Source organism: Protomyctophum bolini, assembly GCF_963924005.1.
Source record: "Protomyctophum bolini genome assembly, chromosome: 1".
NCBI classification, from domain to species: domain Eukaryota; kingdom Metazoa; phylum Chordata; class Actinopteri; order Myctophiformes; family Myctophidae; genus Protomyctophum; species Protomyctophum bolini.
The window spans coordinates 42057865-42082543 of record NC_137862.1 but is presented as its reverse complement, the minus strand read 5'-3'; positions in this window follow the sequence as shown (position 1 = coordinate 42082543).

Sequence of the window (24679 nt, the reverse complement as noted above, 5' to 3'; positions counted from 1 at the left end):
ACACAGGTGTGATTTTTGTTTCCACACACACACATTATACAGATAGACCGATATTGGTTTTTTTAGAAAAGCATATTCAAATTGTTCAACTAGCTACATCAACACTTTGTGAGCTTGTAGATTGGCTATTTTAACTATTCAAAAATGATTTTCAAAATAGTAAAAAAAAAAAAGCAAAATACGAAAATAGGGCCCAAAGTCTTAACTCCTAGCGCAGTGTCCGCACAGATAGCCTACAGTAGGCTACTTCCTTAAAAGGATCCCCGGCTAATAAGACAAATATGCATTATGCATACATTATAATTGCCCTCTATAACTAAAATAAAATAAATAAAAACACCTTAAGTATACTCCATGGGGACTGCTTCCATTGCAGGTTGATGATGTCATATGCCCATGGTCTTAGCTATGGAATGTATATGGAATGCATGGAATGCATATGCTAATAAAAAACAATTTTATACTTCCGTTTCTAAGGATAATATGAGCATCAAAGAAATATTTTAAATACTTTTTTATTAGCATGTGCATTCCATATTTTCCATAGGGCTGGACCACACATGGACAAATTACATCATCAACTTGCGACGGGAGTTGTTTCTGTTGAGTGAAAGATGACCCATTTCTATAAGAAATAAAATATTTAAGGTGTTTTAAATTTTAGTTTTCAAATATAGAGGCCAGGGCAATTATAATGTTTTAAGGCATATTTGTCTTATTAACCAGGGACCCTTTTAATATATATCCCATGCAGCATTATGGGATATTGCCAAGGTGCAGGGTTCACAAACTTGTAATCAAATTAATTAGATTAGATTAGATTCAACACAAGACTCAACAATTTAAGTGACAAGTGATGTCGTAGCCCACCACAAAAAAATTGTCAAAATATCCCAGATGTCTTGGAATTAGGAGACATTAGGCTACAGTGATTCTGACCACAGTGATACTGACTGTACCGCACTGTATTAGCAAAGTAACACCTGGTGTCTGCTGCATATACTATACAGTGTATATGGTTAACCCTCTCCCTTAGGCCCAAAAGCTGGATCTTTAGTCATTGACAGAGTCCGGGTGACAGCAACCCAAAGACCCATCCATTATGAATGAAGCAGTGAGAAAGAGGGGTGAAACTGAAGAAGACCTGCAGGCTGAGCGCCTTGTGACACTGGCTGGGACCAGAGACGGCATTGCTTTAGTAATGCCAAACAAAGAACAATGAGTGGGTAACATCTTCCCACTATGAAGTTGATATGGGTTGTTATAGAAAGATTAGCATTGCCCTACTGTATAGGCCCACACGCACACACGCACACACACACACACACACACACACACACGCACACACACACACACACACACACACACACACACACACACACACACACACACACACACACACACACACACACATGCAGCTTAACTGCATGTGCTTTAATAATATGCAACTCGTAATAAGGTCACACTAGCAAGGATTACATTTTTTGGTGATGTGTTGATGGTTCTTTTTCATTTCTGGTCATGGGAATGTGGACTGTGACCCTGTGATATGCACTCCTCCTGTCTGTGTGCGTAGGCAGTACGTTCATGCATGTGTGATTACGCTGCACTGTTTATATTAATCATTTTATGTGATGGGTTCCTATACAATATACATGCACAGAGAGAATGCAAAAGCGAAACACCCTATACACGCACATGCCCACACACACCTACACATGCAAACAGAGAGAGAGAGAGAGAGAGAGAGAGAGAGAGAGAGAGACCCAAGGCATTGTTGCAGCTAATTACCCTGGCTGCCCATATTATCAGTGTGTGTGCAGGACGCTATAGCGGTTCCTGGCTTTCTCCTCCTCTCATGTGATAACCTGTCCTCCCAACCCCCCAACCCCCCCCCCCCCCAATGATAACTCCCGTGGTCCAAGGGGGATCTGCCAGCACTGCAGCCTCACTGGGGGACTGGGGGAGGGTGGGAGGGGGTGGGGTGGGGTGCCGGGCCGGGACGCAGGCATCCTGAAGACCTGCCTTTATGGAGGGGGAACACAAGCGAACAAACAAAGGGGTCTGCAGCCAGGAAGCCTTAATCACTGCCACTACCATTAGAGTAATGAGGCCTGATGGACGCACACTCCGGCGGGGGAGGCGGAGGTGGGTGGGGGGGAGCTTTCCTCACAGATGAGGGCCGATAACATGTCAACCCCCCCCGTCCCTCCCTCCCCTTTCTCTCTGCTACCGCCACCATCCGTATACTCTTGGGGGCATATTAATGAAAGAACAGTCCCCACCCCTCTCTCTCTCTCTCTGTCTCTCTCTCTCTTAGAGATTAGCTTGGGTATATAGCCTATTGTTTGGCGGAGTGCCGTGTTGTTTTAGATGAGGAAACCCTGTGGGGACCTGTCTGTCATTGTGCGTTTTAAAAAGGAGGCGTATGGGTTGGAAAACGGGGCGAGGTACTCACAGCCTCCATGATTATGATATTGTCGCATTTTTATTGCACCGTTGTTGTGGGGGTGTTAAAGTCCCGATCAACGCAAAGAGGCTGACAAAGTCCCCGCCTCCTCCACAGGAAAAAAAAACATATTACTTAAACGTTTCCTTTTTAAACTCATAAACAAACCTTAAGCAAATAACACCACGCTGTAACTGAGTGAAATGCACCCAGGCCATATCACAGACATTATATTATTGACGTAAACAGTCAGCCTCAAGAAATGATGCCAGGGCCGTGATTGTAAGCCACAATGCTTTGTGAGCTGTGGAGTGACCATCACTATCCAGGGATTGCCTATTGTGCACTCTCCTGTTTATGGATCTCATAGCTCTTTACAACACACTTCAAAAATTAATCACCCCAGAGTCCCATACACGTCTCTAGTACACATCTGCTGAACTGCTCTGGCCAAGCACACACACACACACACACACACACACACACACACACACACACACACACACACACACACACACACACACACACACACACACACACACACACACACACAGACACACACACACACACACACACACACACACACACACACACACACACACACACACACACACACACACACACACACACACACACCGGTTGGACCAGCAGCCAATGAACAAAGCACCTTTAAAAACAGACAACATTTATAATGCAGGAAACAAATAACAGATATACAGCTGACGCTTGTTATTTGGAATACAGTGTAATCAAATCACACTTGGGTGGAATTCAACATCGTCACATGCACACCCTCATTCATGTCCAGCATAATATCACAAAATAGCAGTAACAGCGACGGCTTGTCACGAAGCCGTTTGCTAACACTGTGCTGGCGGACCTCATGTCTGCCAGTGTATAGGCTGATATTTCCAGCAGCTCCCAGTTTTAAGGCTCTCTCGTGGGCCTTTAAAAGGCTCAGAGTATACAGCGTCGGCTGCCCTCCTTTTTTTCCATCTCTCTCCCCTCCTGTCCACTGTCATCTTCAATGGCTGATTTACAGCCTGCAAAGTGTGCGGGAGATGCCGAGATTTCAGAGGAAGTAATAAAAAAAAGAACAAAACCAAGGAAGAGGGAAGGAAGGAAGCTGAGGACTTCAGAGTGATAGAGAGAGAGAGAGAGAGAGAGAGAGAGAGAGAGAGAGAGAGAGAGAGAGAGAGAGAGAGAGAGAGAGAGAGAAAGAGAGAGAGATAAGGAGAAAGAGACAGAGAGAGTTGTTGAAGTTGATTACTTCAGTCAGTGGTGTAAACCGAAGGCTCTGTGCTGCTATACCTGCCGCCTGTCTCTCCTCCTTTTGTCCCCGCACACTTCCTGTCAGCTGACCTTTGAACTCCTGGCGGTGGGTATTCCTCCCTGTGGTTTGTTCCCCTAATTGGAGGCAGGATGCAGATTCTGCAGAAGCTTGTTGAGACAGGCATTTATACGCATTTTTTTTTATTCAACAAAGTGTAGTGTTGAGCAGAGGATGAATAGAGAGAGGACAGTAAAGAGAGCAGGAGAGAAGTTGAAGGAGGATCGATGTGAAGACAGAGAGGAGAGTGGGATTTCTGTGATTGTGTGTGTGTGTGTGTGTGTGTGTGTGTGTGTGTGCGTGCGCACGTGTGTGCATGCGTTTGCGTGCACGTGTGTGTGTGCGTGTGTGTTTGTTTGTATATATGTTTACAATAGCAGTGCTATACCTTGAATAGCACATCGGGCTACAACACCGGCAAATGACACTTGCGCAGCACATCTGTAAATCCACTTGGCTCTCTGTAAAATGGGGTGAAGGTTTCATCCCTTATCACAAGATAATTACAACAGCCCCTGGCAAAGAGAAAGCTCTGGAGAGTCTCTTGAAGAGGATTGGTTTCAGATACTTCACACGGGGTCAAGAGGATTGCAGCTCACCTTGAACACCCCCTCCTTCACAAAGGGATAATAATGGTCCACTGTATCCAGGCCTACTGTAGCTGCATCGAGTAGAGACATGGGTTGGACCTAAAAGTGCCCTCAGATAACCTCCTTATCATAATGATGAAGGGGGCAACTGCTCCTGTATGCCCAAGTCACTATAGTCACTATATAGTCACTCATAATTACTTGCTCGTTCAAGACCATTGGCTTTCAACCCTTTTCATGTCAAGGTCCATTATTTATTCGACATTTTAGCCACGGACCACCACTTGATGACATTTAGCCTCTCAGACCCAAAACTAATACACTTAAAGAGGACCACTTCACCACTTTTCAACCTATCTTCATATAATAGGTCCTCAGTAATAATCATGATACAATGGCACAATATTTTTTCTACTCAGTCTGTGTCTCATGGGAGGGCTGTGGGCAGTTCAGAAACCCGTCCACCAGTGACATCATCAAAGGGGAATCCAAGCTATAGAAACTGTCCTGAAAAGTTGCAATGCAAAAATGGAAGCCATTGTTCTCACAATAATAATCAACAATAAAAAAAAAACAATAAATCTAAACATTTTTGTAAAAATATATTGTTTTAAAAAATAAATCTGCCTATTAAACGATCTGCATTTTGTCAAGATTATTAGTGAGGACCTATTATATGAAGACAGGTTGAAAATTGGTGAAGTGGTCCTTTAATATTTTGTTATCATAAGATTTTGTCCACAATTCATGCAGGCTGTAGGCCTATTCTACCACATCAATACAGCATGGAATTGTGGACAACGCTTATTCTTTTTTTTTTTTTAAACATATGTTTATTGATTTTCTTTACAGTACAAATAAGTATTTTCAAAACAATTGACATATATCCCCCCCCCCCCACATCCCCATGGCAGCACAAATACAAACTAAATCTTATCACGAAATGTTTTGACAACAATACAGAACAAAAATAAATAAATAATGACAAAACGAAAAATAACACGAAAATAAAAGGACAACGCTTATTCAATGACAACAAAATATTCTGAGACAAGTTGTATTAGGTCTGATGGTGGTCCGTGGCTTAAATGCAGAATAAATACCTTTCACCTTGATGTGACGTTTGACTCCCTGAGCTGAGCACTGAGCAGGCGCTTAAATCCTCCGGTAGCCACGCCCCCTCCCCTTCCACACACACACACACACACACACACAACAGACACACACGAGGTCCTCGTTTGGTAGGAAATAAACAACTTATGTAACTTTACACCTCATGGAAGTTGAGTGGAGTAGTGTGGACTGTGGGTTGTTAGGAAGTGAAAACTGCTCAGACAGTCACGAGTGTGTGACTGACAGTTTGAAAGAGAAGTTAATTTATCTTCATAACAAACAGCTTGGTGCATTGACTGCAGCAGGTGAGTTAGCTACCTCTGCTAGCCTAAATATGCGTGTGCGTGTGTGTGTGTGTGTGTGTGTGTGTGTGTGCGTGCGTGCGTGCGTGCGTGTGTGTGTGGGTGCGCGCGTGAGAGAGAGAGACACTGCAGTCACACCATAGCCTAAAGAAATCGTAGGTAGCAGACGTCTCCGCTCTACTCTGCGGAAAGTGGGCGGTCCCGAGAGGGGACGCACCCGGAAGCCTATTCAATGGCATGTAGTCTTCTATTTCTTGGTTGGCGAAGTGGGCGTGAGAGTGACAAGTGAGTGAGTGACAAGATGTTGACACAAAGGCGCATTCTAGTGTAGGCTATATGGTGCTGGGTTGCTACAGGGCTGTCAAGTTATGACTCTCTAGTAGACTGGTTAACGTACGTGCCTTCGGAATTGGCAACCCGGGTTCGCCTCCCTGCCGAGGCTACAATAGTTTTGTTTTCCGACGACTTGCGCGACGGCCAGTTTACATCTGATGCTCTCCTCCGCGTCAGATGTAAGCTGCCGACAAGCATAAAAATGAAGTGTGTCACCCGGCGGTGAGAAGGAGAAGGATATTTTTGATTTATTGATTTAAATATTTATTAACAGTTTGCAGAATTACAATACATTTCAAGCACAAACTCAATACAAATACTGTTAACTGTGAGTGAACGACCCAATTAAGCATTACACTTGTTTACAACAGGGTCCACATGGTTCAATTCATCAAAACATTTAGAGACGTATAAATAGACACTTCTATATAGTTAAAGAACAGAACAGGAATTCATCATAAAACAGTGTTCCCTGACCGGGGATCGAACCCGGGCCGCCGCGGTGAGAGCGCAGAATCCTAACCACTACACCACGGAGAATGAGGTTATTGATGATGAGAAGGGCTGTGGAGGGTGAAGTGAACGCGCTATTTTATAAATATAAAGTTATTTTCAATGTCATCATGGATCAGGGTTACAGTAAATGACAATGTAATTCAGCCAGGGGTGCCATGGATGAAAAGATTACAGGGGTGATCTGAAGCAAACATGAGAACCACTGCTTTACATTTCTTCAGACGATTTTTCAATGTTTTGTTAACAATTTGGAGTGGACAGAATGTTACTTCGAGGTGCCCACTGCCCAGGGGTCGTTTGACTCCGTGAAAGAAGAAAACTACAAGTGAATACCCGCCCAGTGGATGGGCTGCGGCTGCATCTGTTCCATTGGCTAGTGCCTATCACTGCCGGGTGACACACGCTTGTCGGCAGCTGTCTCTGCCGCAGAGGAGAGCGTCAGCTGTCGGCTGGCCGTTGCGCGCAAGTCGTCGGCGGACGTGGAGCTTTTTCTCCATCCACCAGCTGTCTAAAAACCGCCGAGACGTCTGCGCCTACGATTTCTTTAGGCTCATGTCTGGCTGCAGCCAGAGAGAGAGAGAGAGACAGAAATTACCTTAATAATTAATTTATTTTGGGTGTCACAGCACCACATCCTTGGAACTTTATCCTTAATTGTTAACCAACAAAGGTTTAATTGAAAGAGATACAACCTGAATTGCACATCTATATTTTTATCTCTCAATTATACCCTATAGGCCTTCCTTCCTTCCTTCCTAAAATGTATTATTTATCCGATATAAAACTAACATTATGTATATACTGTATGTACACCTACATAGCCTACTAGGCTGTGTTGTGACAGCTATATGATATAATTGGCTGTAGGCCTATTATACTAACTAGAGTAACTAGACTAGTCTGTAACCGTAAGGATGTACCTTTTCTGAATTTTGGACGGCAGTACCCTATAGGCAGAGCCTTAGATATAGACAGAGTTACGCAAACTGCGTTCACTTCATGGGGCCAGTCTCCTACATAGACTACGCATTGAGCGTGGGGACAACCAACTGGGCCAAGTCCTGGACCGGAAGTAGGCAGAAATGCAACAGTCCAGCTTTAGTGATCTTAAATCCATTTATTTTAAATTGTTTTGTAGTAATAGTACAACATACACATTAAAGATACTTTAGTTGTTACTGTACAATACTTTAAAACGGTTGTCATGTTGCACACATGCTTAAAATAGCTCTTGTTTGCACCGTCCTCGTTGAAAACAATGTCTTTCCAACTCCAGCTTGGCTCAGTTCAGGCTGCATGAACAGCGCTCGAGCGCTCGGTTTCTGCCCCCTCTATATCGTAACTCTTCTATTCTGCCTATCGGAGGGTCCCTTCTAGTTATTCAACTCTCCTTAGGAATGATAGGACGCAGCTTTAACGTCTGCGAAGCGGCGTTAATCAGCGTTGTTAAGTTTTGGCTTAACGGCAGACTTAACGCCGCTTCGCACACTTTTCCGCTGCTATATGCATCTTTGAAACATCACATCAACACTCATGCGACCATGCGGGTCTCCGTGAACAGACAGTGGTAAAGCTGCGTCCTATGGAGAGTTAAGAAGGGACCCTAGGCTACCACTGTCCAAAAATCAGAAAAGGCAATCGAGGGTCACCAAAAGGGGCTACAGTACAGGCTGTGTATGTTTGTCTGCTGTTGCTAGTGAGTTGTGACAGAGTACTGTGTACAGTATGTCAGCTAACTTTCTTTCTTTCTACCGTATACTCAAAGATTATCATGTTGTCTCTCTCAACCTCTTCCACAGGTACACAAGCCAGGGTGATGATGACCCCAGACCCCCACGCTCGGCTTCTTCTCTGCCCTGGGCCCATTTTCCTGTGACATGCTGTTAATGCTGGACCCTAGAGCCTGCCCTAAATCCCTGACCACCAGTATGACCAGTATATGTGCATGTGGCTCTTGATCACTTCAATGAATTTGCTATTTCCTTTTGGTTCGAGCTATTCTCCTCTTGCACAAAGTCTAGTAAGGGGCGGAGTCTAGCCAACTACACAGGCCGGGGCTTCCGCTTTACTTCTGCGTCTATGCAAAACAGATGGGGATTGCTTCAGTAATATCATAGCTTTATTCCGATACTGTTTTAACTAAGCTAAATTGTTCGTTTTTGTTGTACTTTTTTTTGTCCAAGTCTGTGTTTATGTTGTTAATGTACGTACCGTTCGTTTTCATCGTTTGTTTTGTCAGTTTCTCAGTTATTTATTAGTTTTAAGTGTAGTAACGTAGCCAGTCAGTCAGCCAGCTACAAGCTACCACTGGGTAACAGGTCCGGTGCCGGCCGGTCGCCACAATTCCATCTCGCCCCAGCTTTTTTCCGCCGACCCAGAGACTCGCTGTTAGCACTGGACCAGGGCTAAGGTTAGGCATAGTTTTACTGGGGGTAGGTTTAAGAATAGGGTTAGGTTTAGGCATCGTTTTACTGAGGTGTAGCTACTTCGTTCAGCCATGGCTGCCGCAGCTGTGTTCTTCTACACAAGATGCTTGGACGAACTGCCAAAAATGAAAGTGACTGAGGGAAGACTGGGGGAAGCCACTTTGCTTGTCCCCGTGGATTGGAAATAGGATTTAAAATGCTATCCGATGATAGCGTGGATTACAGCACAGTTGTGTGCAATTATTCAACAAAGAATTCACATATCACCGCGCCTCGTCAAGCCTCCAGTATCGGCTCAATGCGAAACATGTTGCACCTAGCCTAGCCTGGAAGCTAACGTCAATCAACAACAGTAGCTCTGGTCGATAGCGTAGTTAGGACTCAGGAGTTCTATGGTACTTAATTTGATCCTTTCCCCTCACTCACACCCGCTGCCTCGTTTTTAACATAAAAAAAGATGTGAAAGCCTACTTTCCTCCTTCTAACACTATGGATCAGAGAGCTAATGTTATTCCAACTCCCAGTAGCAGTTCAAGTACCCGACCAGATGACATGGTTTCTAACTAAACGGTTATGGCCAAATAAAATGTAAAATCTGCTATGGCTATTACTGTATGTCCATCCACGGAAGAAACACAGAGCTGTTTTCTTATGGTCAACTCATGTCACATATTTGCTGCACCAATTGAACCCCCCCCACCAACCCTGTGGAATGCATACCCCAAAACTCTCAGAGACATGCCCCCACCATCCAAAACCTTCAATATTACTTTCCCCAGATATATATTTTTATTTACTTAGTGTTTTTCCTTTAATAAAGTTGTTTTTGATTTATCATGTCCCCCTTGTAATTGTAAAGCATTTTTCGGTACTCAAAAAAGCTCTATATAAATTATTAATTTTGAGATATTATTACTACAAAAACAATGTTTTATTGCTTAAACTTATGTATTCACTATTCATTGATTCACTAGTATACCAAAATCCATAAAAAAATGGCTCTCACAGTTCTTGGGTCAAATAATGATATGCGATTAAAATGCGATTAATCGAGATTTATTAACTACAAAGCCTCTGATTAATTAGATTTTTTTTTAAATCGAGTCCCAGCTCTAATTAATACCTGTACGCTATAGACATTTTATTTAAAGACATTTAAAAAAAAATGACAAACTGGACTAAAACCTTTTACTAAAATGACTAAAACTGACTAAAACCCTTAGGAGTTTTAGTGCCTGCCAAAAACAACACTGGGTGGAACCAGTGTTGTTTTTGGCAGGCATTTTTTAGATTTAGTCAGTCTTAGTCTTTTGGAAAAATGCTTAATTAGTCTTAGTCAGTCTTAGTCATTTGGAAAAATGCTTAATTAGTCTTAGTCAGTCTTAGTCATTTGGAAAAATGCTTAATTAGTCTTAGTCAGTCTTAGTCATTTCTATCCTTGATAGTTTTAGTCGACGGAAACTCCTAAGGGTTTTAGTCAGTTTTAGTCATTTTAGTAAAAGGTTTTAGTCCAGTTTGTCATTTTTTTTTAAATGTCTTTAAATAAAATGTCTATAGCGTACAGGTATTAATTAGAGCTGGGACTCGATTTAAAAAAAAATCTAATTAATCAGAGGCTTTGTAGTTAATAAATCTCGATTAATCGCATTTTAATCGCATATCATTATTTGACCCAAGAACTGTGAGAGCCATTTTTTTATGGATTTTGGTATACTAGTGAATCAATGAATAGTGAATACATAAGTTTAAGCAATAAAACATTGTTTTTGTAGTAATAATATCTCAAAATTAATAATTTATATAGAGCTTTTTTGAGTACCGAAAAATGCTTTACAATTACAAGGGGGACATGATAAATCAAAAACAACTTTATTAAAGGAAAAACACTAAGTAAATAAAAATATATATCTGGGGAAAGTAATATTGAAGGTTTTGGATGGTGGGGGCATGTCTCTGAGAGTTTTGGGGTATGCATTCCACAGGGTTGGTGGGGGGGGTTCAATTGGTGCAGCAAATATGTGACATGAGTTGACCATAAGAAAACAGCTCTGTGTTTCTTCCGTGGATGGACATACAGTAATAGCCATAGCAGATTTTACATTTTATTTGGCCATAACCGTTTAGTTAGAAACCATGTCATCTGGTCGGGTACTTGAACTGCTACTGGGAGTTGGAATAACATTAGCTCTCTGATCCATAGTGTTAGAAGGAGGAAAGTAGGCTTTCACATCTTTTTTTATGTTAAAAACGAGGCAGCGGGTGTGAGTGAGGGGAAAGGATCAAATTAAGTACCATAGAACTCCTGAGTCCTAACTACGCTATCGACCAGAGCTACTGTTGTTGATTGACGTTAGCTTCCAGGCTAGGCTAGGTGCAACATGTTTCGCATTGAGCCGATACTGGAGGCTTGACGAGGCGCGGTGATATGTGAATTCTTTGTTGAATAATTGCACACAACTGTGCTGTAATCCACGCTATCATCGGATAGCATTTTAAATCCTATTTCCAATCCACGGGGACAAGCAAAGTGGCTTCCCCCAGTCTTCCCTCAGTCACTTTCATTTTTGGCAGTTCGTCCAAGCATCTTGTGTAGAAGAACACAGCTGCGGCAGCCATGGCTGAACGAAGTAGCTACACCTCAGTAAAACGATGCCTAAACCTAACCCTATTCTTAAACCTACCCCCAGTAAAACTATGCCTAACCTTAGCCCTGGTCCAGTGCTAACAGCGAGTCTCTGGGTCGGCGGAAAAAAGCTGGGGCGAGATGGAATTGTGGCGACCGGCCGGCACCGGACCTGTTACCCAGTGGTAGCTTGTAGCTGGCTGACTGACTGGCTACGTTACTACACTTAAAACTAATAAATAACTGAGAAACTGACAAAACAAACGATGAAAACGAACGGTACGTACATTAACAACATAAACACAGACTTGGACAAAAAAAAGTACAACAAAAACGAACAATTTAGCTTAGTTAAAACAGTATCGGAATAAAGCTATGATATTACTGAAGCAATCCCCATCTGTTTTGCATAGACGCAGAAGTAAAGCGGAAGCCCCGGCCTGTGTAGTTGGCTAGACTCCGCCCCTTACTAGACTTTGTGCAAGAGGAGAATAGGTTTTAGGCAGTTGCAACTCCTTGCAACAAATCAAACCACACCAATGAAACTCCTGGCAACTTCCATTGGGGATTACGGTTGCAAGTAGTTGCAAGTATAGCTGCATGTTGCAAGGAGTTACATGGTGAATCATTGGTGTGGTTTGGGCCTAAGAGTCTCCCTCTAACTACACTGTAAAGGGTGATGGTTCAGTTGAGTGACTAGCTCGGAGAACAAGATGACACCAGGCAGTATCACAGGGCAATATCTGAAGTTTATTAACATGTTGGACACATGACGTGACTGGAAGATACATGGTGAAGAACAGAATGAGTGGGAAGACGGCATGCTTCTTGTGTCATTGTTTACAGGACATGGTGTGTAGAATAGAATGAGTGGGGGAACAAAGAGGTCAGTCTATCTGATGGAGTAGTTGATGGCCTGGTATCAGTATGTGCTTATGCAGATGAGAGTGATTCAAGCAGGGGGTCAAGCAGATGAATGTCAAGTATTAAAAAAAATAGCAGATCTACAAGCTCGTAGCGTGGCACTCGGTGCCGTGCTACGAGCTTGTAGGTCTGCTATTTTTCGGGCACGTACACGTGTAGTCATTTGACTCATTTCTAACACTTAAAGAAACACTGTTTACTTGTTTTTTACATATTTTTTCTTTGTTTATTTATTTTTAAAGGAAAATGATGCCTTCTGCCCTTGATGTCTGGAATGCTCCTTGGGACGTCGGGGGTAGTGTCGAGGGTCTCCCCGCCAGGACAGTGACCTCAGAACGCCGGGGATTAGGGTCGAGACTCCCGAGATGAGGTCTCCCCGGCCGGTCAACGATAGTGGGCGCGCTATGTTGTCTGGAATCCCCAAATGTACCTGCTCAAGCCTGGGTACATTGAGGTACATTAGGCCCGTCACAAGTATTAATACATTATTTAAATTACTATAAAAATACATGAATAGTGAAAGTATCAGATCTACGAGATCAAAACGGTTTTGAGCTCCTAGATCTGCTACTTCCACTACTTTACAACATGGGAACGAGTATGACGATTGGGGCTTACAATTATAACTATTATCCCAAAAGTATTGCGATTATCACAAATACTTATTATGTAGTAATTGTGATGGGCCTAAGGGTGTGTGTGTGTGTGTGTGTGTGTTTGTGTGTGTGTGTGTGTGGGGGTGATGGTGTGTTTTTGTGTGTGTGTGTGTGTGTGTGTGTGTGTGTTGAATCTGTTTTTGATTGGCCCGACGTGTAATCTACGAGCATGTTGAAATTGGGGCCCGACGTTGACAACGTTAAATCTACGAGCTGGACGACGCTGGATCTACGTCAGCTATAGTGTAGTTCTCCCCGGGGTATGGGTTGAATCTGGGATCAATCGGGCATAATGGGCAGGCGGGTCGTGCAGGAACTGGGTTGTGCAGGAACCGGGTCGTACCCAGCGGTCCCTCGTGCGACCCCCGTCCAGTGTGCTCGGTTACCCGGCCTCCCGTACCTCGGTTTTCAGTCTAGTTTTCCCTTTCAGGTTTCAACTGGTCGTCGACGTCACATCGCTTCAAAGTACCACCTGTTGAATATCTTGTGTTTCCTTCCCGCCAGGTTGGCCAAATGTTTTCCCTATCTTGTACTTTCCTTCCCGCCAGGTTGGCCAAATGTTGTAGTTTCTGTTGGATTAACCCCCTTTTGTAGTTCTTTCCAGGTGGCAAACGTTGAATTTGTGTCACTCTTCTAGTGACATAAATTAACATATCAATTAGTGCAGCTCTGCACTGTATTACCTATAATCTTAACACGAATGGAGGGCTTGTGATACGTATATGTACGTGCGTACCGTACGTACGTACGTACGTACGTGTGTGTGTGTGTGTGTTAGTGTGTGTGTGTGTGTGTGTGTACATACTGTATAATATACAGTATATACATACGAATAATTAGCCCTTTGCTAAACCCCACCCCAAAAGCGATTGCCAATCCAAATAGTTTAGCAACCGTTGCTAAGTAAGTATGGCAAGCTTTCAACACCTCATAGCTATCAATGATATTTTGCATGGCTGTGTTGTTGAGCACAATCACAGCTTAACGTTGGGAAAGTTACACGACTGACCCACCCAGGTGATACAATAATACTAATGACGTTAGTGAAGTTGGTTGTTGGGTACTGTTTCTCCCCCTAACATTCCCTCGTATTTCTAGTTTATTGAAATAATGTCATGCATTAGCCTGGGGGGGGGGGGGGGGGCGGCAACCAAATGCGAATCATGAGAAGAAAAGGGTCCCGCACACTGTCTTCACTTATAGAGCAGTAGTTTTATTAGATGACAACGTTTCGGTCTAAACGACCTTCATCAGGTATCCGCCCTGATACCTGATGGAGAAATCCTATAGCTGTCATTTAACATGCACCTCAATGGGTGAGAATGACGTCGTGACTTGCAGAGTGGAGTGGGTGCCACTGGGTGGGGCTTAGCGAATGTTGCAATATACAGCAGTGGTTTTCAACCCTTTTCATATCAAGGCCCATTATTTTTTCAGGATTTGAGCCATGGACCACCATTTGATGAGATTTAGCCTCTCAAACCCAAAACGAAAAACTTTTGTTACCGCTTGTGTCCACAATTCTATGATGTATTGATGTTGGTACCATAAGAGAGATTGATCAAACGTTGATCAAAATAACAATTCTTCCACATTCTCTTATTGTGTAGACTTCTTGTAAATGAAGTAATGCTTATGTTCAACAACCACTCTTGAGAGCGTAACAATGGTACACTCTCAAGAGTTAAAGATCTATAAGGGTCCATTTGGTTACCAACATTTAGCTGGGGACCACCTGGAATCCCTTCAAGGACCACAGGTCGTCCCTGGACCACTGGTTGAAAAACACCTGCCATCCAGTATTATGCCAATGTGTTATCCATTGCATCGTAGGGGACGGACCTCCGGACCACTCTTTGGTGAGAGCAGTAAAGTGTAACCCTGTGATTTGTGGTGGAACAGTAGAAGAATCCATGCCACGCTGCAATACCTCGTGTCTGATTTATCTGTGCTTCAAAAGCGGAAGCACCTGACCAGATTATAAGATAGAGAAAGATCTGTAGCACACACACCAAACACCTGGCTTATTAATGTGGGGAGCAAGTAGGTCACACGGTGACCTTTTTATAACAACAGCTCTATGCCAAATGAGAAGAGGCAGCTATAGCGCTTCCTTTATTTTCTTCATTTTATTTTGTATTTTATTCAGTTGCTGCTGTGGAGCGCTGCATGTGCAGGTCGCCGTCAAAGCTAGCATGACGATCAGATCTCTGCTCTCCGGAGCTTCTCTCTCCTATTAACCACACATTTAACAGCTGGGCTTTAATGTGTCTCGCTTTGGATGGTAAATAACTTTTAATGTTTCCAAAATTATTATATGTCAAAACCCACGTCAAAACTGTTTCTGTGTGTGGTGTGGGGGGAGGAAGGGGAGAATGTTTAGGCCTGTCACAAATATGCAAAATGATATCTGATTGACATTTATACACTTAAATAGTGTAAGACATGATCACCGATCAAGTCATTTGGAGTGAATATCGTCCGATCACCGGTCAGAGCATCTCTGCTTGACTCTTGACTTAGTGCTGTCCACTCCGGTCCATTGGACTCCGGTCCATTGGACTCCGGTCCATGTCCACTCCGGTCCATTGGACTCCGGTCCATTGGACTCCGGTCCATGTCCACTCCGGTCCATGTCCACTCCGGTCCATGTCCCCAGGAGAAACTTTGTTAACTATTTTTCTCTAAGTGAATAAGTGATAAGTTTATAGAGAGCTGTGTTATTGTCACCATCATTATTGCCTTTGTTTGCTTGGATTTTCAATTTCCTGTCAGAGCTCATGGTAATGGTATTAGCAATTTCCTGAGGGGGACAGACAGCCCACTACTAGGACTATACACCATATACCGTGTGTGTGTGTGTGTGTGTGTGTGTGTGTGTGTGTGTGTGTGTGTGTGTGTGTGTGTGTGTGTGTGTGTGTGTGTGTGTGTGTGTGTGTGTGTGTGTGTGTGTGTGTGTGTGTGTGTGTGCGTGTGTGCGTGTGCACGCGATCCATTAAGTGCACATTAAACAAAATTAATGGGTATGCTTCAGCCAATGACAATAAGGTATTCTCTCAAGCCTTGATCTTTCTATCAGATTCATGCTATTCATATTGATCACTATGGAGTGCGAACCACACAATGTGTGTGTGTGTGTGCGTGCGTGCGTGTGCGTGCGTGTGTGGTTCACACATGCACGCATGTGGCTGTATTTTTTGTTTGTAGGTAAGCATTTGTGTGTGTCTGTGCACTGTAGGCTGTGTGTGTGTGTGTGTGTGTGTGTGTGTGTGTGTGCGCTCGTTGGTTCATAACTTATGTGTGTCTTTGTAGAGCACAGACGGCCCATACATCACGTCCTCTTTACAGTGTTTCTCTGTGAGTCATTTGCATGTCATTACAGCTTTGTTTTATAAGTGAGTGGCTATTAAGGAAGCCGCGCCATAAAAAGCCTGTTAAAATGGAGGAAGGCAGCAATACGGATCTTAAAAAGCCAACAGCCTTCTCTGCACTTTGTCATCTCACATGCTCGTTGCAAAGAGACAGGGGAGAGAGACAGTGAGGGATCGAGAGAGGGAGAGAGAGAGAGACACACAGAGTACCAAAAATAGCAGATCTGCAAGCTCCATATCACGACAAGCGGATGCAGAACTGGTGACTGACTATATTCAGCATGCAACATCATCGTACGACATTGTATAAATCGGGGCTTAAGCGAGGGAGCAGGGGAGCCAGCTGTCTGTCCTGCAGGGCTCACACATCTGTTGGGTTTGTTAATGACAGCAGAATTCATGCATTCCCATTTTTTAGGCTTTCTCCCCCTCCTCTCCGCCCTTCTGGTCTGTATTGCAATGGTTTCTGTTCTTCCCACTTTTCACACATCTGGAGTTAGCTGTCTGGGCCCTGCATGTTGTCCCCCATCTGTGTGTGGCACCTTCAGAACTGTTCCAGCACAGAAAACGTTCCCACAAGCAAAGCAGAGCTATACTACAGCCTTCTGTGTGTGTGTCACTGTAAAGTTAACAACGCTGTAAAACCATCATTGTTCATTTGTACAGTCAGTACAACATGGAACCAAAATGGACCACATTTTGTACATTCTCAAGAGTTACAATGGATAAACGTCCAGTGATTCTGTGTACAAAACAAGACAAAGTTATTAATACAATACAACATCAGAGCCAGGGGGGATTAGACATTAAAGAGTGAACACAAAGAAACAGTTCTCCGCAGCTTTCTTGTTTAGAAGTGCTGAAGGTATTTGCTGAAGGCACTCTGCGTCGCTGCCCAACCCAAGCGACGTCACTCATGCGACTCCTCCATGTCTCTCGCTGTCACTCGAGTGACTACTGGCCAATCACAGCGCGTCTTTTCCGGGACATATGTTACGCACGTGGAAGCTGCTCATTGAAGGCAAATGCTTTGCAAGGAATCTCGGGACAATTGTGCCTTCAATTGTGACGCGCCTCAGAGCCGGAAAGGGCGTCTATGTTTATATGTCTATGGTCCAGGAGGCAGACAGCCTCGGCTTAACACCTAGTTCACACACCAACAGCGCTGGTGATTGTGTCCAAAATGTTTGAAACATCCTCGTCACCCTTGCGTGTATGCCGATGTAGTGATGCGCAGCAGCGGGGATTGAACCCCAGGCTGAGCCCGCGATTGGCAGGGCTGTTGTGGGCCGGGTCTTGGCTATCTATACTGAATGTTAAAAGTTCATGTTTTTTGGGTGCAATTGAGCTCAGAAAACCTAAAAGAATTAAGAAAAATTACTTACTTATGTCACAATCCCTTTAAACATAGGATAATGTGCCACATGCCTACTCCCGCCCCTTCAGTTCAGACCACAGTGAGCTTCTGGTTGGCTAGATGCTTTGTCTCACCCAAAACCTCACAACTGTTTGCTGGCTCTGACTCTTGTTGCAGCAAACTCTCTTCTCACCATCGACAATGCAGAGAACAATGCCGCCACACCTCTCTCTCTCTCTCTCTCTCTCTCTCTCTCTCTCTCTCTCTCTCTCCCTCTCCCTCTAACCAAGTGCACAATTATTGTTATGACTTAGGTATTTTAAGCATCTTTAGTATGTTATTCATAGCATACCTAGTAACAGAAATACAGAATCAATTGCAAAATCTTTTCTATCAACCATTCAGTGTTTCAACCATAATACTGACCTATCTCAGACCACTAGGGGGCGAGCCCACCGCGTTTGCGACGGTTTTTAAAAACCATATGCTCATACGGTAGCTAACACCATGCCAAAAATCTAAAAACTTGTCACTGAGTGCACAATGTTTATGAATTCCCTCCCAGCTACTGTCCTTCTCGCTCAATTCAGCCGGAGAAGACAGATGGTTCAAGGAGCCTTCCTGCTAACGTTTTCCCTTGCCACAGTCTTGCTCATGGGGAACTGCTGGCTCTCTGTAGAGTATGGTCTTGACCTGCTCTTACGTAAAGTGTTTCAAACAACTCGTCGTGATTGGCACCATTGACTGATTGTACCTGGCCCTGTATTTGGCGCTGCGCTGCGGCGACATGAACATAAGGGCTACGCTTGCATGCGGGCCCTTTGTCTAAGACACATTTCTTCTTGCATGCGGGCCCTTTGTCTAAGACACATTTCTTCTCCTTGCATGCGGGCCCTTTGTCTAAGACACATTTCTTCCTCGGGAGACAAATAATAAAGAACCTTGAACCTTGGCCTGTATATAGAGAATACATTTTGTAGTGCTAGCCCCTCCTATGTCCAGCTTTGAGGGTTTGTGTAAACACAAACATTGAAGACAAAAGTGAGGACGCAAATTGTGATTGGCCAGAATAGGATGATGTATGATGATAAGAGCGCCCCTCACTTCACATGGGTGTGATTCTTTTTATATTACACACGTACATGAAGCCTAAAATAGCCGATCTCCAAGCTCACAGTGTGGATAGTACAGAACTACAGATTAAGATCTCCAAGCTCACAGTGTGGATAGTACAGAACTACAGATTAAGATCTCCAAGCTCACAGTGTGGATAGTACAGAACTACAGATTAAGATCTCCAAGCTCACAGTGTGGATAGTACAGAACTACAGATTAAGATCTCCAAGCTCACAGTGTGGATAGTACAGAACTACAGAATAAGATCTTCAAGCTCACAGTGTGGATAGTACAGAACTACAGATTAAGATCTCCAAGCTCACAGTGTGGCTAGTACAGAACTACAGATTAAGATCTCCAAGCTCACAGTGTGGTTGGAGTGGTTGTTTGAGTTATGGTCATGGCAACAAGAATCATAGTCATAGCGCCACCTACTGGTAACACTCTTCATGTTCAGAGTCTCTTTCTAAATTGGCTTTACTTGTTTGCTTATTTCTCGTTTTTTTGTTTTGTTTTAGTCTGTTTACATTTTGGATGAATTGTAAAGTAAAAGAGCTGTAATAATCTGAAGAGGACAATATTTGATTTAATAATTATTGAATAGTCAAGTATGATGAACACTATTGCACAAGCTACGGTAAAATTACAACTAAAGATGTTTACAGAAAAAAACAACATATTGAGGATTCAGTAGTGTAAATGAAATATAGCCACACATGAGCAAATTGATGTCAGATTTCCATTTGTGTATGTTTATCTTGCTATAAAAGGTGAATTATGTGTGCTTCTGAAACATCAATGGGAGTTGTGCGAGGCCCGTTTCTGACTGTTAGTGTTAAGGTAGTTTGGGGTGTAATAGATAAAGCTCCGCTTGGGATTAGAAGCATGTGGGTCACATCTGGATCCACTTACTGTGCCGAGGAGAGGGTGCACTTTTCGTGACAGCCAGGCACGTGGCGAAAAAGTAAAACCATCACACAAGAAAATGCCTGAGAACTCCCAGGAGGGAAGGAAAGGTCGGTGTGGCGAGAAGCAGACCCTAACAGGCCGAGTGAAATTTGACAGAGCATCAGCCAGGCGTGGTATTTACGGGAGACCTTTAGATCTGCACAGAACTGAGGGTGTGTGGAGAGTTTTTAATAACTTTTGACCACAAGACGATCAAGGCTATATAGGACTGCCATTTAGGGAACTGTGAGGTGCCGTTCTTGATTTTACGCCACGATCACTTGTAAGTGTGTGTGTGTGTGTGTGTGTGTGTGTGTGTGTGTGTGTGTGCGTGTGTGTGTGTTAATTGGTCACTAGACTCAGTGTAGCCCTGTCTTGTCAAACAGTCTGTGAGTGAGCCACGGCCGGAGCAACTGGATCTCATTTGTAGCACAAAGACCGGTCTGTTTGCGTGGGCTGTATTTGTGAAATTGCATTCCTTTCCGTCCTTACATGCATTGCGCGTACGGAATAACGGAACATTTAAGGTTAGCAGCTGGTTCCAACTTCCTATACACTCGCTTTGCTTTTTTTCTCTCCCTGTCGCTAATTATTACAAAAAACAACAAACTAAATAAAATGAAGGAATGACATGTTTGATGTCACTCTAGCTGATGCAGTGTTGTACAATTATGTATTGGTACTGCAGTGCACACATGCTCTATTCCAGTGGTTCGTCCGGGGACCCCCAGGGGTCCTTGAGGGAGTTCCAGGGGGTCCCCAGCTAAATTATAGTTTGGAACCAAATGAACCCTTATATATATAAATTGGGGGTCCCAGAGACAGAAATGCCATTAAATGGGTTGAGAATCACTGCTAGAGCTGTAAAAATCTTCTCTTACGGGGGTCCCTGGCATATCTCTTCAAATGGGGGTCCGCGGGCTAGTGAGTGTCAATTTGGGGGTCCTTGGGGGACATGAAAGAGTTTAGGAACCCATGTTCTATTCCTCAGATTCGTCCTCTTCCTCCACCACCACTTTCTTTCTCCTTCTCTTCTCCTCCCCATCTACCTCCTCTGTCCTTTTCTCTCTCTCTCTCTCTCTCTCTCTCTCTCTCTCTCTCTCTCTCTCTCTCTCGGAACACAGTTTCTCCCTGCTATTTCTTCTCCCTCCCCCTCCACCCCGCTCCCTCCCTCTCCTCCTCCTCCTCCCCCCTCCTCCTCTCCTGGACATGACAGTACGGGGGGATAAGGGAAGAGTAATTATGGTTCAGTGAGGCTGCCAGGTGTGATAAATGACTAATAAGGGGAGCGAAGCCCTGGGTCCCTCTAAGGAGGACTATTACAGTCTTATCAGCACAGGGCTGCAGCATCGCAGGCTGGCCTGGGACAGAGGCCCTTGTAGCTGCACTCACCCCTCTCCTAACCCCTTCACCTCCGCCGTCCTCCTCAGCCTGCGTCAGTTCAGCCCACCCCATGAGACAAGCTCCGCGGCTTTAACACCTTAACTGCTGTGCCTGCAGGACGTGCACAGCGCTGCCTGGCCGCTCGCCGCATACCGCCGCTTGTGATTGCACCCCAGAGTTGAACTGTGCGAGGTAATTGACATTCTGGGTGTGGAAGGACAACACCGGCACAGTTTGACTGATTGGAAGGGACATTTTTACCTGATTCTGGCAAATGTTTCTCGCTGCACTATAGGGGTGCCCTACTGTATATAGTCAACAAATTATCCCCCGACTACTGGAACTCAAACACAGTTTTACTACTTCTAATTATGCTCAGGCCAGCTCTCACGCACGCAGGCCCGTATACACACGTGCATGGGAATGTGTGTGTGTGTGTGTGTGTGTGTGTGTGTGTGTGTGTGTATGTGTATGTCCCTATACAGGCGTGCAGGGTTGATAGTTTTCCTGGATATTGTGGATGGTAGTTCTGATGGAACGGCATAAGTACCGTCAACGAAGCATCACTAACATGTTTATTGGCCTTTTAAAAGCTTATATTCCCTGCAAACATATAAAGTGCAATCTACGGTGCGAGTGGCTTATAAGTTATAAGTGACCTATATTTTCCACTGGGTGGTTATCATGCATCTCTGGCAATTACTGGGTGGAATACCATTCATTTCCCCTCACTTTGGCAAATTAAATTATATCTCTATTCATAATGGTAGAGAGTGTTGCTTCTTCATAGCCCTTAAAAGCAGATTTATAGGTCTGTGGTGAATAACAATGGAAGCAGACAACACAAACAACTCAGCCTCTATGGGGAAGATACCGAATGGCCCTGCGTTGACCTCCCCGTGCAGCCAAAGCCAGGCGCTATATTCAGAATCAACTGCAAACATTTAAATAACAAGTTTCCTGTTTATCCCTGTCAAAGTTTAATCTCTTACATGGAAAAATGGCAGGAAGGAAATCTTGTTTTACTACCTTGGGTATTAGCTGCAGCCAATGTGTACGCAAGTCTGTCCATGCGGAACATTCACCAAGGGGCCGTTAACCGTGGAGTATATGCGTTCCGGACGGGCACAATGTGTAGATTCATGCAGTCGCTTGAATGATATCATTCCCGGCTTAAACGGAGACTCGCAGCCGATCTTATCTGATGATGCTATAGTGTGGCTCTGTCTGTCTACGCTTTACAGCAGAAAGATGATAAGGCCTTTTCATATGTTGTGTAAAAAACCCTCCTAATGACACATGTCAGATTGTTCACTCCTCTATACGTCTCCTCCCTCTACTCATCACAATAGAGAAATTCATATTATAACAAGTCTGTGCTCTCTTGCCACAAAACCAGCAGGGACATTCTCCCCTGATGTCATTTCCACATTTCCTCTATGCTATTAGCGGAGGCCCCAGTCAGGCATTCAGTCAATACACGTCTCATCATACCCAGATAGAAGCCCCATTAAGGAAGCATTTTACCACTGATAATAAAAATAATTTGGCCATGGCCCGAACTGTCCGTATTGCTGAAGTTCAAAATAAAATGTTTTAACAGCTTCGGAGAAAAAGCATGGTTTCGCCTGAACAGTAAGCTCCATCTTGTTCTGTGACTTTTTTCTTCGGTTATTGAAATGGCATGTATAATGAAAGAAATGAGATAATGTAAACGGGAGGCAAAGGAAGAAAGATATTAAAGACAGACAGAATGACTAATATGTAAGGACTATCCGACTGTAATATTGAGGGTAGAGAACGTGCCTCTCATTACCATAATGTTAAACAGTTACTGTAGTGTAGACGAAAGTAGTTGCAAATTACTTGCACTACAATATAATTGATGCCCTTATTCCGTGATATCCATTCCAAGGCTCCTTTGAGAGGATGACGATGAAGTAAATTAAATGTTTATCAAGAAGCTTCGTCCCCCAGAGTTAGTGTCGAATTTGTCCTTGAGCAAGACTCTGAACCCCTATTGCTCCCAATGAAATAGCTGATCTACAAACTCACAACCCATCACATTGTGACATGGTGTTTTTTGTAAAAAGAAAAAAACGTTTTACAATAATGTACAAAAAAGCGATGACAGGTTCAAAGTGTTTAAAGTGGCACAGTAATCTTGGAATAATGAATCGAGTTGGAATTGAAATTAGATTAAATTATTTATATATTAGTTTTTCTTCTTTTCTTCCTTTCCTATCCGTTTTGGCCTCCCTATAGCATCCCCTTGGCGGTCCATGCGGCCGCCATTTGGACAAACTGTGGCCTATCTCAGCTACCTGTGTCCTCTTATAGCCATGTCATTCTAGTGGTCATGTTATGCCAAAGCAGAGAGTGGTGATATTCTAAAACACACCGGTTGGTTATAAACGGTAAGTTACAAGCTATTTTCCCAGCCGTGCTCCTCGAGCACAAGATGTAGGACATAAAGTTGCTTACAGCTTCCTCTCTTGACTGATGTTTTCAGAGGGGAACAAACGGCAAACACGTTAAACAGACGGCCCCTCCTTCCACGCCCGCCATCTTAAACCCAGGGCTAATTCATAGCCCCGTTGATTACCCAGGGGAATTCTTTTATCTCCCCCATTTCATTCCTGAAACGCTCGGCGGACATTTTAATGGCTGCACTTTCATCGTCTGTCAGATATTTAAATGGGGTAGTGTGTGCGTGTGTAGCCGAAGAGCAGAGGAACGCGGTGGCGTATATGTGCCTCGCTCAGATTCCGCATGTCAATCTTTAATGCCCAGAGATATGGACGCGCTCTGACCCCTCACTCTGTCATCCCGCTCTCTCCCTTGCATAAATTGACCTCCTGATAATCATTTCCTGGGCCCTATCTGCCATAACGAGCGCTCCGTGGCACTTGGCAGTCACATGACCCGAGGAGGGCCATTAGGGGTTGAGAGATTGACCCCGACGCGGTGGTTAGGCCATAGTGCCGTCCCACTGACATATGGGGCTACGGTTAACGCCGCCACGGCAGGTGAATTTCTCACGCCTGTATATGACCGCGAGTGTCACAGAAATGACATGTAATAGAATGGAAGACCATTGGCCTAATGGTATACTATACTGCAAGAGCGAGACATTGACTATCGCTGCGGTCCGTGCATGGTAGTTAGAGCTCGGAGCAATGAGTGGCCACGGTAACCGAGATGGGGGTGGGGGGGAGGCAGAGTGCGGAGCAAAAGTAGCA